The 16,534-nt window shown below is 40.4% G+C and overlaps 1 long non-coding RNA gene across 1 annotated transcript in view; it reads right to left on the bottom strand.

Moving 5' to 3' along the window:
* The window catches only part of LOC112544022 (uncharacterized), a 225,366-nt gene that overhangs the window by 125,478 nt on the left and 83,354 nt on the right, over positions 1–16,534 (bottom strand). The gene's annotated exons all lie outside the window — the stretch shown is intronic.

Below are 16,534 nucleotides of genomic sequence, written 5' to 3'. Positions count from 1 at the left end.
AGCTGAGACTGAATCTTTACAGCTGGGTTGTTAACCTCTGAAAATATGAGTTTAAACTGCAAGTGCTGACCTAACCTTGCCTATAGAACAGCAAATGGCATTGCACTAATAAAGAATTATATAGCTTTCTCCTCCCTTCATAAGGCAAGGCAAGCATTTTATGCTTCATTATGCGCTTTTTCCCCCTGTTCTTTAGATTTCACTGTAGGCAAAACAGTAATTCTAGTCATTAAACAGTACTTCAATCCCCTTGTGCCCTCTACCACCCCCAAAAGACAGTCCCACTTATCTTTGTTGTTATGAGTTGTTAAGGATTTCCCTCCAGTAGCCTCCTGTCATTCATTCATTCATCCTAAATTAGCAGCAACAGAAGAGTATAGGCAGGTAACCTGCAGAATCCACTTTGTGGAGAAAACACACACAAAACACCAACATGGAGACCAATGACAAAAAGGCAAGTAAATAATCTGAGGAACTGGAGGATGGCAGGAAAATGACCATTTCTGTATCTATAGGCAGTGCAATCACATTTATATGGTATCATCCCCTTCTTCCCCACAAGTAGACTTTGCAGCCATGCACACAGCTGCATAACAGCAATGCATAGGGAGCCTGGATAGTGGCACTGGATCAGCCAGAGGGGAGACGGGAGAACTAATTTAAAACAATCTGGGGATGAGGGTAAAGCAAAAGGGAGGCTTTTCATCCAGGCTGATAAATAGACTCAGAGTGTTCTCTCTTCAATCCACAGTCAAGAGACCAGTCCAAAGCAAACATGAGTTCTAAAACACACACTTGCTAATGGCCTGTCTGCTGATGCATTTTACGCTTTGGGTTGGGAGACCTCAAAAGGTATGTCCAGCCTCTTCTGGGCTTTTCTGTAATCAGCCTTATAAAGTTCACCCCTGTTATCAGTAGGGGGGGAAATAAATTGTTTAGCTGGTTTACTGAATTGACTGTTGTGATATCTGACTAAAAACAGAGACCCAGGTCTGTCCTTGTTTAATCACATTCAATTCTAATGGGAGATTTTTCAGAGGGGAGAACCAGCCTTCGTCCGTGGTTTGATTGTGACTTTTACTTTTTATACTGAAAAATAAAACTTCTTAAAATAAAGACATTTCAACCTTTTGTTTCAAAATTATTCTGTTCTAAACACGTCAAAATGGAAAAGCGTTACTGAAGTTGTCATGGCCAAGGAGTTTCTAAATGAATGGGGGGTTTTTTCCAAAATTGAGACAAAATCGAAATCCTATGGAAAGTTCCAATTTGATATTGCAGAATTTGCTGCAAAATGGAGATTCTAGTTCTTGAAGAATTCTGTTTTTAGTGTGTAATATACATAGTGTATGTATGTTTTATTTGTAGCTGTTGAAGGGGTTTTTAAGTTACTCATATTCCTAATCCAGTAAACTATATACAATCAACAATCTGGCACTTATCCATATTGTATTATTCTTTTAATAAAAACATAAGATTTCCCCCCCATCAGGTAATGCATAATTTCCAACAGAACAGCATTTGATGTCTGGAAATAAAATAGTCAAGAACACAAATATATTTACAGTTAAGGTGACTTTCAATCATCTTTATTCCAGGCTGTTCTAGTTCATATGACATTTCAAAATTGGAGGGGGGGGGCGGAAGGAGGGAGTCACAAGGAGTGGATGGGTGTGTGCAACCATAATTTAAGAATGCATCAGAAATAGAATCACATTTAATGTATTCTTTAATATATAGTTAAAATATTTCTACTCTTTTATGTACAGGACTAAGTTTTCTACAACTTATCCAAACAAATCCATGTATCATACCGTATGTGCATGCGTACTAGGACACAAATGTGATATAGCCTAATATTTTTTAAAGTTTTTCAAAGGCACCATGTGTGTGCATTGAAGACTATTCATTCAAAAGGCCAAGTTTAGAGCGTGGCCTAATGTATAAACATACATCAAGTGTTCCGTTTAGGAGAAATATGCTCTCCAATCAATCTTCTTTGGCTCAGACATTGTAACTTAAGTAGTAACATATCTTGACATCTTTCTACCCAGACAACCCTGGAAGAAGTGAAGAAGGATGTCTTGGAATAGGCACAAACCTAACATAATGTAAAGCACTCTGGCACACTGAAAACTTTTCAAAATTCATGCTTCTGAAATCTGATGCTGCCTGCCAGTATCTAGGGTGCATTCTTGTGAGGTCTAATTTTCAGAACTGCCTCTGACTCCCTACATCAGGATAAATAGGTCTAGTCTACACAACACAGAAGATCGAAGCTGTTGCGGTTCAATTTAGTGGGTCTAGTGAAGACCCACTAATTCAAACTGAGAGGGTGTCCCCATTGGCACTCGTAGTCCCGCTCCTCACGAGGGGTAAGGGAAGCCAACGTGAGCATTTGCTCTCATCGAACTCCTACTGTATGGATAGTGATTAAAGGATATGTTGACCTTCCCCTTTAGTATAGGCCAGGCCATAGATATTACTTGGGAGACAAAGGGACATATATGACCAAGTACTGACCCTTGGAAAATCTGGATTGTAAATGCAAAATAAGCCTTTTGCATTCAGGTTTAGAGACCATTTCCTTTTACATTGGTCAATCCAATGTACAGTGAAGTTAATGAGATCAAGAAGTATTGCATCAGATTCCTAATCTTTATTTCCTTCATAAACAGATTATACTTTCAGGATGTTTGCAGACCTTAGACCTGATTTTCCTTGAATGTTAGATGAAAAGCCCATTAGAGTAGTGCACCAATGAGAACTGTTACAAGAAATTACCAATGACTGTATTTAACTGCAGACAGTGTTACAATAGGTCATTGACTAAACTAAATGACTAATTAGTGACCCAAAACCTTGGATGTCAAGTGCAAAATGTCAGTAGTTGTAAACTGTGCACTCAATTTTAGAAAATTAATACTCAATTTTCCTTGACTCTGATATAATGTTTGAACCCCATCAGTCTTTAGAATATTTTGATTATTTCATAGATATAAACATTTTGATTTCTCCAAGATAATATAAAGCAATTGAATAACCTTTTTAACTGTATCTTGGTCTCAGCTGAACATGTAAAGCAGGGGTGCAAAAAGGAGTTATTCCTCATGGGGAGAGGAATATCTCTACTGGCAAAAGCCCTCTGTCCTGTCGTTTTACTGTTTTTGGGGGATGGGGGGTTGCGCAAAAACATACTTGAGGTATGGACACTCTGCCGGGTTTCGCGCAAAAATCTTGTAATGTAGAAGTAGCCCCAGTGACTTCAGTGGTACCTTTATCTATACATTTGATGAATTTGGGCTCCAGGTTTGTGCCTAAACTATGCAAAACAAAGTATCTGGTTTATATTCTGAAACAAACAACTATTAGAGAGAATGAGAAATAAAGCAGCAACCCTGAACCAATCTGAAAAAAGTGTTCACACTGAGCAAGAAACATTATTCTCCTTTCCCTTCCTTCCTACAAGTTATGGTAAAGGAAACGAACAAAGGAAACCAGTGTTATAATAATAAAATATTTAAAAATAAACAACCTTGGAATGGAGACAGACCCTCAAGCTTTGAGGCATAAGTCAGTTTCCAACTGTTGGGAGTTTGGAAGAAAATTTCCCCAGACAGAGATTATCCCATAAGACTTTTCCCATGAAGCAGTTTTTACTAGTCACTGTCAGAGATAAGGCATTACATTATATGACTCATAGGTGTGATCCAATATGGCAATCCCTATGTTCTAAACTTGCCATTAAATGTGCAATGCAGGTATAGTTATGCCCAGCTAGCAGAGCCTGTAGCATTTTCACACATTGCACTTCTACTCTTATAGGTCATATGTGTATGCTAAAGTATTAAATCTAAATATTGCTGCTGTTTTCTGTGATGCCTATAGTACAACATTTCACTTTTCTGAAAATGTGTGTATGTACGAAACAATACACATTAGTGTGCTATGAGGGATTTTATTGACTTGTATTTGGCATATTAATGCTACTGATAAGTGGCTATGATACAAAAGTAGGTCTTCCCAAATGAATACCGATAAAATCTTTATATTAAGCCACACCAGCACTCACTACAAAGAAAATGAAACTAAGCAATTTATTTTCAGTAGCCAAGCTAAGTCTACTGTAAAAATTGAACAAAGAGTGAAAAGAAAATCAGATTTTTAAAATTCTTTCAATTGTACTGATCTAAATTGCTGTTTTTAGGAGGGTTAGAGAAGTGATTCTGTGCAGTATATTTTAATATTTCACATCAGTCACTGAATTTGGCCACTATTCCAGGTTTGTTGTCCTGCTGGTGTCTATACCTTATCAGCTTCATTAACAGTAGAGTTAATGTCATCTGAAGTTCCCCTAAGGTAGCTTTTCCATTCACAGTCAGGTCACAGTTGTGGGTTTCTATATGTATGAGGCACTCATTTCACACTCCAGTAGCTAGGTTGATACTGGACCTTAAATTTTACTCTGGTCCAGGGCTGAATTTTGCCCATCTGGATCTTTGGGTCAGTGTCATTCTGGCTGTAAAATCCATATTTGAAAGAAAGAAGGAAATATCCTCTGGCAGGATGTTTCATTTCTTAGGGCGTGGGGGTGGGATTTACTCTAAAGGAGGAGGCGGTTGTTTTATTTTAAAATGGCAGCTCTCTGCTCAGAGGTTTGGGATGTTAGAAGCAGTGCTGGCAATGTGACTCCCAAGAAAACCAATGGGAAGCATTCAGTGGGAGTTGGATCAGGTCCCTAGTGTACTTCATGCAGAGGAGAAAGGGCCAGAAATGGAGATATGCTGCTTGCCAAGAATGTGGGGAAGTTCTTGGAAAAGGTGCATGCCATACAGTTCCCAGAAAGACTTGCAGCTGTCTCACAACGTTATCAACCATGGAAAATGTTATTTTCTAAGTATGGGGATGGTACATCACTATTTTTTAGAACAGTTAAGGCCTGGACCTTTTCCCACTAACGTCAATAGCAAGCTGCTGCTGACTTCAACAGGAAGATTGGGTGTGTGTGTTCACTCTTTTTTTTTCTTTTTTTTTAATTCCTGGCAAGTAATATACAGAATTAGGGCTCCTTTTCACTAGATAAATCACATGAAAATTAGATCTAAAATGTAGCACTGCTGTAGTTCCTACATTCACTCTCTGGTCCACCAGCCTTTTTTAAAAAGTATCACTTCAGATCTTGGAGCTAGGTCCTTTGCTGGCATAAAGATGCCCTAAAATCAGTAGAAATGGCCAAAGGAAAATCACCCAGCATAAGGAGATTCTGAATGCATCTAGAGCCTACGGAAGAACACGGGAACTGCTACACTTTAACAGACCTGTAATTCATCTAATCCAGTATTTTCTCTCTTACAGAATCCAGGGCCAGACACTTCAGAAGATGGTGCAAGAAATGGCGCATTAGGCAGCCATGGGATGTTCTGCTCTCCACATGAGGCATCCTCCTAATTCCTAATAATTAGGGATTAGTTTATGAGTAACAGAGGTTAATATCACTTCCAAAATATATCAGCATTAACTGTTGTAACTCGTAACCCCAGCAACTCTGGGCTTGCTGTGTCAGTTATGAAAGTAAAAAAATTGCTTGAGCAATAGCACCTTTTCCATGACAAATTAAGCATTAGCCTGGACTGTTTTGGCAGTGCTGGTGGGAGTGAGAAAGGTACATTAAAGCTTCCTATGCACCTTTTTCTGTCTCTATGCACCTGGGATGATAAATGTTGATATTCTGTGCAAATACAATTACCCCATTTCTTAAACAATGGGATATTGCTGAAGATCAACACAACAGCATGAAGGTGAGCAATAGTGAAGTGGGAAATATATCAGAAATTTCCAAATTCCATCAAGTCCTTAGAGCTGAAATTCTTGAATAAAAACTTTTATCTACTGTGCCATAACACTTCAAGTTTTAAAAAACCTAATTCATTTTTTGTCCTTTTGCCCACTTCCTCAAGTGAGGCATTTATTCATTTAGAAGGAGCTATTAAGGAACAGCAAGACATAGAGGAAAAAGAAGATCAGAAAATATTGAGATCTTCTCTGCAGAGTAATCTCTAAGGCTCTAACCTAGCAAAAAATCTACACTGTTTAATATTATGAATGCCTGCAGAAACTTTGTATAAAATGTGGACAGGAAGATGGAAGGATTACTGTGATTAAAAGGTCCCTAATCATCTATTACATTCTAATGTATTAGAATATTTCCCATTGTTTTATGTAGGGTGGCCAAATGTCCCAATTTTCTAGGGGTAGTCCTGATATTTGAGACTTCGTCTTATATAGCCACCTAAACATAAGAACATAAGAATGGCCATACTGGGTCAGACCAAAATCCAACCAGTAATGATCAAGTGATCCACTTCCTGTCACTCATTACCAGCTTCTCGCAAACAGAGGCTAGGGACACAATCCCTGCCCATCCTGGCTAATAGGCATTAATGGAATTCACAACATCCTCTGACAAAGAGTTCCACAGGTTGACTATGCTTTGTGTGAAGAAATACTTCCTTTTCTTTGTTTTAAACCTGCTGCCTACTAATTCATTGGTGACCCTTAGTTGTGTTATGAGAAGGAGTAAACAGCACTTCCTAACCCAGTCATTTTATAGACCTCAATCATATACCTCTTTAGTTGTCTATTTTCCAAACTGTAAAGTCCCAGTCTCATTAATCTCTCCTCTTGCAGAAACCATTACTCTTAATCATTTGTTACTTTTTTCAGAACCTTTTCAAATTCGAATATATATTTTTTGAAATTAGGTGACCACATCTGCAGACAGTATTCAAGATGTGGGTATGTCATGGATGTATATAGAGGCAATATGAGGGGAGGGCAAAAGGGTCTCTGCAGGCTGGATGTGGCCTACCAAGCAACTTGATCCAGCCCGCAGAGGCCCTGCCACTCCCCGCCCCCAGGCCAATCAGGACCTGGTGGCGGGGGGAAAGCACACCAAGTCTCCTCCCACCCCACCTCTCTCCTGCAAGGAGTGTGGGGTTCTTAAAAGCACTGCGCATTCTGGCAGAGCAGGAGGAGACTCTGCATGCTCTCCCCATCCCCAAGCTCTGATTGGCCCTGGTTTGGGGAGCGCACAAAGTCTCCTCCCATCCTGCAAGGGGTGTGACACGTGCTCCTTGCAGGACAGGGGATGGGGCAGGAGGACACTTTGCGCACTTCCCTGCACCCCCAGGCCAATCAGAGCTTGGGATGAGGAAGCACGTGAAGTCCTCCCACCCTGCAAGGGGCTCAGCACTTAGTCAACCACCAGCTGCTGCTCAGCTGGTGGGTGACTCTAAATACAATGCTCCCTTACAGGGTGGGGGCAGGGAGCAAGAGACTTCTCGTGCTCCCTCTCCCCAGGCCCTGATTGACCTGTGGAAAGCAAGGGGAAGCACGCAAAGTCTCCTCTCACCTCCAGGGGCACACCAGGTTCTGTCAGGGCAGGGGCAAAGACTTTGCATACTCCCCCATCCCCAGACCAATCAGGGTCTGGCGGTGGGGAAGCACAAAAGTGTCCTGGCCTTGCTCCTTCCATCTGATGCCCTGCCCCATCCGGGGTGACTCAGAGCCACGTCAGAAATTTCTGAAGTGGCTCCTGGTTAAAAATTATTGCCCACCCCATGGGCAATAAGATATTTCCTGTCTTATTATCTATCCTTTTCTTAATGATTCCCAACATTCTGTTCATTTTTTGACCATTGCTCTACACTGAGTGGATGTTTACTATCCAGAGAGATAGTAAACCTGCATTGAGATTCTATGGGACAGTTTGGTTCATTTAATATTCTCACTTCATTTGATTCTACATTTTCTTTCACATATAGTGCCACTCTCCCACCAGCACAATCTGTTCTGTCCTTCTGATGGATTATGTACCCTGGTATTTGTCCCTTTGATTATCCTCATTCTACAAGTCTCTGTGATGCCAGTTATATCAGTATCCTCATTCAATACCAGGCACTCTTGTTCATTCAGAAGGAATACTCTGATACAGATTTCATAAACAGACAACATTAGGATGATTATTGATGTAAGAAGGAACATTGATGGTAGCAATTTGTGTGTGAGATATCACTTTGAGGTTGCAGTGTCTTGCATATAAATACCCCCTGGGCATATAAAAGGAAAACACTCAAAAGTAAGTGGCATTTGGACAACACTATGAATATTAGGATGGGAATTCTTTAGAACAAGCAAATGCTTTATTTCTACCATCTTATGTAATTAAAGAACTGGAATTTAGGGGAGAAAAAATAACTATACAATTATAACTAGCAAACACTACTTAATAATAATAATTAATTAATGATGTTATTTGGAATTTCAGGAAAATGGAGAAGCAAAGGGGCAGTGGAGGGGTTGGCTGGTCTGTTTGCTATATAACATCAGATTATACTGCAAAGGGTTCCTATTTCATGGGGAAATTGGTCAGTAGGGCTATAATAGAATAAGCTGCTAAAGTAATTATTCCAGAACAAGGTGTCCATATGGGGAGATGTTCTGGAATAGAAACATCGGTGTCATTTATTGTGCTTTATTCAATTCCCCATATAGACCAGACCTGAGATAAGAAAGCTTTCTTATGTAAAGGGTATATAACACTCAATCTGGTCAATCCCTCCCCTCTGTCCTCCCCCCTCCAGGCAATCTCTTAGAATGAAGTCTGCTTCCTTAGACATATTAGAATATGCTGAATTTGTGAAATATTCTGCATGTGAAACATTTCCTTTTTATTCTGAATTTAGAAGCTACATGAATAGCAGCCTGAATGGAAAGCCCATTCCGAGATAATAGTATCCTGATTACAAGTACTTAAGATTCCATTTGTAAGCAGGTTCATTAGACAGTCTACCAAACATAGGAAAGCCTGGCCTGTGTTACTTTCGAGCACTGTCTCATTATGGCAATATTAATGTTGCAATGAAATAGTGCTGCACATCTATTGTATCTTTTCTATGGCTTTTAAAGCCTAGTTGACCCTTCTTGGTTTTGTTTATGTATCCTGCTTGACCGCTCCTGAGTATGTTCAGGCCAATATGTAAGGAGTGACAAAGGGAGCAAAGCTTATTTATGTGGAGTTACTTGTGAGCCACTTAAATGATCTCTTCCCTCAGTTCCTACCACAGCACACAAATGTATATGATGCGTTCTCCCCACTGCTTTGGTTGTGGGAGATCTCTGATTGTGGTAGGGATTGCCATAAAACAAATGATTGTAACGAGAGGGAATTAGGACACGGCATGAGTTTTAGCCCCACTTCTGCTGATTAATGCTAATTACATTCCCCCATAGTTACTATTAAGCAGTACCTCTGCAATGAGTTATATCTGTTGCACTTTTGTACTTCTGTAAGCTAAGTCTCTCTAGAGCTCTTTCCCAGTCTATTGCGAGAGAACATGCTCATCCTTCTGGGTGTAAAGAGAGAATTGTGGGAAGGCATTGGAAGATTATCAGCACTCAAGTGATGTAGTTTGTATCTGAACTGCAAATCAGGTAGGTCACTGGACCAAGTGAAAGTAGCATTTAGGCTTTAACATACATCCACAGCCATGCCAGCTAGTCCAGGTTGAAAGAACCACCAAACTATGGTGAGCAGAGTTTGTGTGTGTCTGGAGGGAGGTGAGGAGAAAAACTTGACAGGAAGACCATTTAACTCTGTAGTGAAGACCTACTCACATTTTCTTAGGCCATGTCTATACTTAACACACCAGAGATTAATATTCTGGAGTTCGATTGAGTGGGTCTAGTAAGGACCCGCTAAATCAAACACTAAAGGCTTCCTCAGTTGGCACTGGTACTCCTCAATTCATGAGGAGTCAGGGAAGTTGACACGGACATTTGCTCCCACTATGGAGACGGTGCCATGCTCAGCTTAAGATACGTCAACTCTAGCTACATTATTTAAATTATAGACCTGGCCTTAGAAAGAGCCTGTCATGTATTTTTTTCGTTGGTTACGCTATCTGTATAATAGGGCTCCTCATTCCCAGGTAACTCAATTCCTATCCTCTGTGTTTTGTATCTCTTTTAGTAGCTTGTTTATCCAGGATAATTGCTGCCAGCTAACGTAGTCAATTCAGTAGCAATAATTTGTGCTGTAATGGTGAAGACTTAGCATTCAAATAGTGATGATGTATGATGGAGTGGAGGTGAGGGGGAGGAGATATTACAGTTGTGCATATATAATGTGTTTTGACACATAAAGAAAAGAGTGTTGAGGTGATTTCCTACTTAAAAACCTTTTCTCTGATACTGCAAATTCCCCCCGGCTGATGTGATGGGAACTGAATTGCCCCATTAAACTTCTGTTTTTCTCCTTGAATGAGCTAGTTCCACTTTGGTGTTGTCAGAAATGGACAGTACACACTTGGGCTGCACACTCCATTCATTCCCTCCCTTGTCTGGGTCCTGGCCCTCTGTGGAGGACACTGGCAGCATGTGCACAGCCTCCTTTGACATCAGGAGCCATTGCTTGACTGAAGTATACACATGACAGTCAGGTTGAAGGAAGTCTCAACCTCTAGTTTAAGAAGGAGGGAAGGATATCATCAGCCATTTAAGACCCACATGAAAGGCAATCACTTGAGTCCAAGCATGTGCAGATATGCAGACCATGTGGGGCAAGCAATTCCTGTGGATCCAACGCTGAAAATATTGCTGGTCTCAAGGTCTCTCCCCTTGCATTTTGGTGAGAGCTATTTTCTGCCATTGCTGCTTAGTCTGTGGAGGTTTCAGATGAAATAAGTGTTCTCAATACCTGTTCTCAAATTCTCCTTCGTCAGCAAAGTGTGCACAACGTCTCTGTGTCTATACTGTATATATAGAGAAAGAATTCATGATGGATGATTGTTCACTTGCATTTATCTTCACAACTGTGAGGCCAACTTTTGAGCAAGGTACTGTAGCCAAGAAGATAAATATCACAGCAAAGCACAGTATCGAGTATAAAATATACTTTGCACTCTAGATTCCATTTCATTGTAAGACTTTTTTTTTCTAAAAGAACCATTTTTTTGGTGAGCTTCCATGTGCCAGCTCTCATAGAAGCTAATTTCAATTTGCTTTAAGCCTTACAAAACAAAGAGGGTTTCACACAAGATGGCTGGACATTAATTCAAACAAAAATCCGAGAAGGATCCACCCAGACCATTCATAATAATGAGATGACTAAGATTTTCCCTTAAATATAATAATTTCCAGAGCTTTCTGAGAGGCATCAGCATTTTACTGGTTAACTTCGACAATGGGGAAAACTTTGGGGAGAAAAAAAATTGAGAATATATTTGTGTGTGTAGACAAAGGGAGAAGCGTAATTTTCATTTGGTCAATATGTGACTTAGCTGCACATGGTAAGAAAGTATGTGTAAAGTTAACCATAATCACTGAGCAATACTTCTCAACATAACACTTGCCTGTCTGCCATATGTATGACAGATACAAGATCATTGTCATTATTTGAGAGGAATGAATGGTCTTGTGGGTAAGGTACAAGGAAAAGGGGGGATGTCTCATGAGTTTGGAATTTAATTCCATGTTATCCTGCCCTGAGTGACTTTAATTTCTCTGCCTTCAATCCCACCTGTAAAATGAGGATAGTAGAACTTCCCTACTTCGTGTGGCACTGGTAAGAATGAATGCAGTAAAGATGCTAAGATGCCCATATATTACATGAGTGAAGTCCATACAAGTATAAGATATACAAGTAGAAAGCATGAATGGCTCAAGGGTTACCCAAATTCTGACCAAATAAAATTGAACACATTTGCTCCACCCCATCTACGAGGTCCTGCCTCACTCCATTGCCCCTCCTTCCTTCATTTACTATAAATGGTAATTTGGGTGGTGGTAGAGATTGTTGTTGTAGTCAGTACCTGACAGCAATTTTTGAAAGTGGAAGTGGAGGCTATCTAAAAATCCAGAGCCAATGTCATTAATTGATCGTAGCCCAGACAGAAAGTAGGGCCTAGTCCTGTTGAAACCCTTACTTACCTGAGTAAATTTCATTAATTCGAGAGGACTATTAGAGTGACTCAAGGTTGCAGGGCCACAAGTTTCTGCTTGTAGTGTACCTAGGTTTGAGTACACTTTGTCAGTACCTCTTAAAGCTCTTTACAAAAGATTATCTCCATTTTACAGATATGGAAACTGAAGTACAGGCAGAGGAAATGTCTTACTGAGAAGCTGAGAAAGATCTCTTGAATATCTGTCTAGATCTCTATCCTCTAGGCTCCACTGCCTACCTTAGAATACATTAGATAGGCAATAAACTGCTTCTTTTATTTAAATATCACAAGTCATGACAAATTACAAGACTTTAATGATTTTATCATGGCATTACACACACACACAAAGCCAGGCTTGTTTAATTATGACTTAATAATGTGATAGTATTGAGGCAAACCAAATGTACAATGCTTATTTTACAGGAAACAGTGTCATAAATACTAGTCATTCTCTTAATCATAAATCAATTTTTAAAAATCTTTAGGGAGAGGTGGGTGGAAAGCTATTGTAAATGTTGGAAAGTATTCAATCCTAAAAAATGCTGTGCTGAGACAAAAATACCATATGGGCCATTTGTTTAATTAGATTAGTGTTTTCTATCCAATAAAACACGTGGAAGGTCAGTCACTGCAAAACTGGTGCATACTGAATTCCCACTACAGTCTCTCGAGCTTAGCCAACAGGTGACTTAAGTGCATCACTATGCACAGATGAGTATTGTCTTTGTCAATCTTCCCCTGTGTTCTTTTCTGTGCAATAGCCTCTCAAAAGGTTTAGTCTACAATCGGTAAGCTGAAATTGGCCCTGTCCATTATCTTCACTGCTTTTTTGGGGGAGTGTTACAGGAAGGCACTTCTGAGGCCAGGTCTGTACTAGTGGAGAAAATCAATGCAAGATACACAACTCCAGCTATATGAATTGGGTAGTTGGAATTGAAATACCTTGCATCGATTTTCTGGCATGGCTCCATGGTAGTTATGTCTACACTATAGAGTTTTTTTGGGGAAAAAATGGCTGTTTTTCCAAAAAAAACTTCACTTACGTCCACACTGCAAAAAATTGAAAGAACAGAGGGGGCTTTCCTTTTTCTATGAGGAAGAAGCCATTTTCCGAAAGAGCTCTTTTGGAAAAAGGCATGTGTGGATGGGGAAAAGGGAGTTCTTTCGAAAGAAGAGAAAAGAGGAAAAAGCATAGGTGCCCTGGTGGTTAAAAGCATTTTCGGAAAATCATGCCAGTGTAGACATAGCCACTTGTGACTGCAAGGAGTACCACGGTTGACAGAGAGTCTCTCAGCATTTGATTTAGGGGGTCCTTACCAGATCAGCTTAATCAGACACCAGAATATCGACCTCCAGAGTGCCAATCTTCCCAGAAATGAAGGTAAGCCCTTAGAATGAATTTTTATCACAACTTGAAGTTAGGAGTAGCATATGTATTTTAACAAGGTACTATAAAACCTTTAAAAAGGTTCAAGACTTAAAAATGTAGCAGAGGTTCAGTGAAAAGAAGGATCCCTCATGATATCTTCATTAAAAGCTTGATCTAGCCATCTGATATAGTGTGAGTAATGGAAAAAATATACTCGTAAAGATTTTGATTATAAAACAAAACTTAGTTTTGAATAACTGCCTTGCAATATTTAAATTTCCGATTTCCCTCCCACCTACTCTTGACTAGATGAAGTGTACCACTTTTCCTTCCTCAGATCACATAAGAGCATTTCTGCTTGAATGAAAAATGTATGGCCTATTTTATTTTTGATAGATTTTACATTGCTTAATGTGTCTCAGGATGTCACTAACAGATTGACCTTTGCAAAAGAAATATTAATTCTCCTTCACTACCCTTCACTCTTAGAATGTGTGTAGTGACTGTTCTCATAGCAGGAACTATTGTGTGAGGTAGATGTTTTCCACGAGTCATGAACTCCCCACTCATGCTTACAGGTGTGCAAAAATCCAAACTTATAAGAGAGTATTTGCTGACTCATTCCTTTGTTTGTTTGTTTGTTTGCCTGCTGCATTGGATTCATGGAACTCTGTATAGGTAGCCCCCAGGTTATGTACAAGATAGGGACTGTAGGTTTGTTCTTAAGTTGAATTTGTATGGAAGTCAGAACTGGTACATATTGGAGGGGAAACTCTAGCCAAACATTTCTCCAGAGCTCAGTTTTATTCTCCCACACCGCACTTCCCTCACTCCTTTATTCTCAAGCTGAGGTGTCTGCTGAGAAAAGCCGCTCCGCGTCTCCCTGGTCTGCTGGGGGGCGGGGTGGGCACTAGCTTCGCGTCTCCCTGGTCTGTTGGGGGGAAGCAGCTAGTGCGGGGTTGCCTCACCCCATTTGTAAGTAGGGATCCGATGTAAGTCGGATCCATGTAACCCGGGGACTGCCTGTAGTTTGTGAAAACTAGTGATGTGGCCCTTTAATGCAGTTCATCCTGCCCCCTCCAATATTCTATTTTTTTATGTTTCTAAATACATTTCACACTAGGTATTTTGCGACCACTCTACTTGTTTGCCTTCATTCGCGTTTCAATGCTCTTGTGTCATCCGCAAGGTTTATAAAGAAAAGATTAATTCTGAAACTGATTAAAATGTTCACTGGTAAAGCAAGACAGAGAAATCTGATGCATTGCCTGTCGTCATGCTACAGTACCTGGGTATATAGACATTCTTCAGAGCTACGATAGTCTGTCAAGTAGAAGAAAAATACATGCTCAAAAATTGCAATAGTATGTGAGTCTTTAGTTAATGTACTTTTCCACTGTGGTGCTTCAAGAACTGTCCAAAACAATGTTCTCCTTTTTAATCTGAATGTCTTATAAATTCAGTATTTCTGTATGGCACATGGGATAGGACTTAAAAAAAATCAATCTCAACTATCAGATGAGGGTAAAGTCTGACATCTCCCATCATAACATAAAATAAATATTCATTTTTCTCTTTTATTTGAGGTAATACTGTGCTTTCAGGAGATCTTTCAGTGGTCTCTATCAGTATTATTAAATTCTTCCTGAATAGCACTTTGGAAGTAACTATTATCCCTATAAGAAGAGTCTGAATGAACTCTCTCCTGAAGGATAGCTAGGAGTGGAGAGACTGCCAGAGCACACTGTATTTCCATGAGCACACCTACTCAGCTTATCAATCCAGCACATCAAGTGGTGTTGCTCCAAGTGACCAATTTTGGCTGGTATTGGGTTACAAATAACCAAGTACTGAAGACAGGGATAGTAAAATGCTGTTATAAATGTTGTTGTTTTTATTGTATGAATAAAGGGGAGCAGAACTGTGCTTAACTTGTCCCTGTTCAAAAAAGAGCTAGATAAATTCTTGGAGGCTATTAGCCAGGATGGGCAGGGATGGTGTCCCTAGTCTCCGTATGTCAGAAGCTGGGAGTGGGTGACAAGGGATGCATCAGTAGAGGATTGCAGCTTCTGTTCATGCCCTCTGGGAAACATGGTATTGGTAGCTGTCGGCAGACAGGATACTGGGCTAGATGGACCTTTGTTTGACCCAGTATAGCTGTTCTTATGTTAAATGAAGGGATCACCCTCAGTTTCAAGGACCTCATAAAGTGAGGGGTTCCAGTGCCAGAACCTTATGAAAGTAACAGGGGTGGGGACAGGTGTCCCTGCCAGAAGATGTGGACTTTCCCGAAGGGCCCCCATTCTGATTTAACCTGTTCCCCTCTACTGTTCAAAGATAACACTACATGAGCTCCCTTAGGAGCCTTTGTTACTTTAAAGTGATCAACTGAGAGCTGAAATCACTTGAGATGGGGCAGTGTTTCTACCCAGCCCTGCAAAGAGCTATTACTAAGAGGACACAGCAGAGAGAGGCAGGTGGCAGCAGCAGGTGACTCTCAATTGACTGTCAAGGAGGCAGTTAGCAGGGAGGAACAAGTAGCTGGGGAAATGGTAATGAACAGTGGTAGTGCTCAGATGGTAGAGCAAGCAAGTGCCTTATTTCCTCAGGTGGGAGGTCATGCACCTCTCAACCCTGGATCCACACTGACCTAAGACAGCCACTGTGAATGGGGAAGGGGAGGGAGCAAATTCTATACTCAAATTCTGTGCTTGCAAGTGGGGGAATTATTGCCTCTCAGAGGCACTCTGGGATGGTGTATAATTTTCCCAGTTTACTTGGTAGGGACTTGAATCTGTTCTGTACTGTATTATATAAAAGGAACCTCTAGATATGGAACCTGGTCTTTGTTGCTCCCAGTTGCACCTGCTAGAAGGGTTACATTCCCATTTTACTGATTGAGAAACTGATACACAGAAAAAATAGAGCCAAATTTTAATATGCTTTCTCCAGATCAGTGGAAGCTCTTTGGACCCCTTGAAACAGAAGTAGATTAAAGCACATAGGGAACTTTTAGTGCTTGCTAGCAGGTGCCACGCAGACACTTATGGTTAAGATACACTGCAATTAAAATTGGTGGCTAACTTGTGGCTCAGGGACTGTTTAACTGTGGTGTAGACATTTGAGGTTGGGCTGGAGCCCAGGCTGGAGGAACCTGTGCAAT

The sequence above is a fragment of the Pelodiscus sinensis genome, chromosome 2 (assembly GCF_052426305.1).
Source record: "Pelodiscus sinensis isolate ZL-2025 chromosome 2, ASM5242630v1, whole genome shotgun sequence".
In the NCBI taxonomy this organism is placed as follows: Eukaryota; Metazoa; Chordata; order Testudines; family Trionychidae; genus Pelodiscus; species Pelodiscus sinensis.
This window is presented reverse-complemented; position numbering and strand designations above follow the sequence as displayed.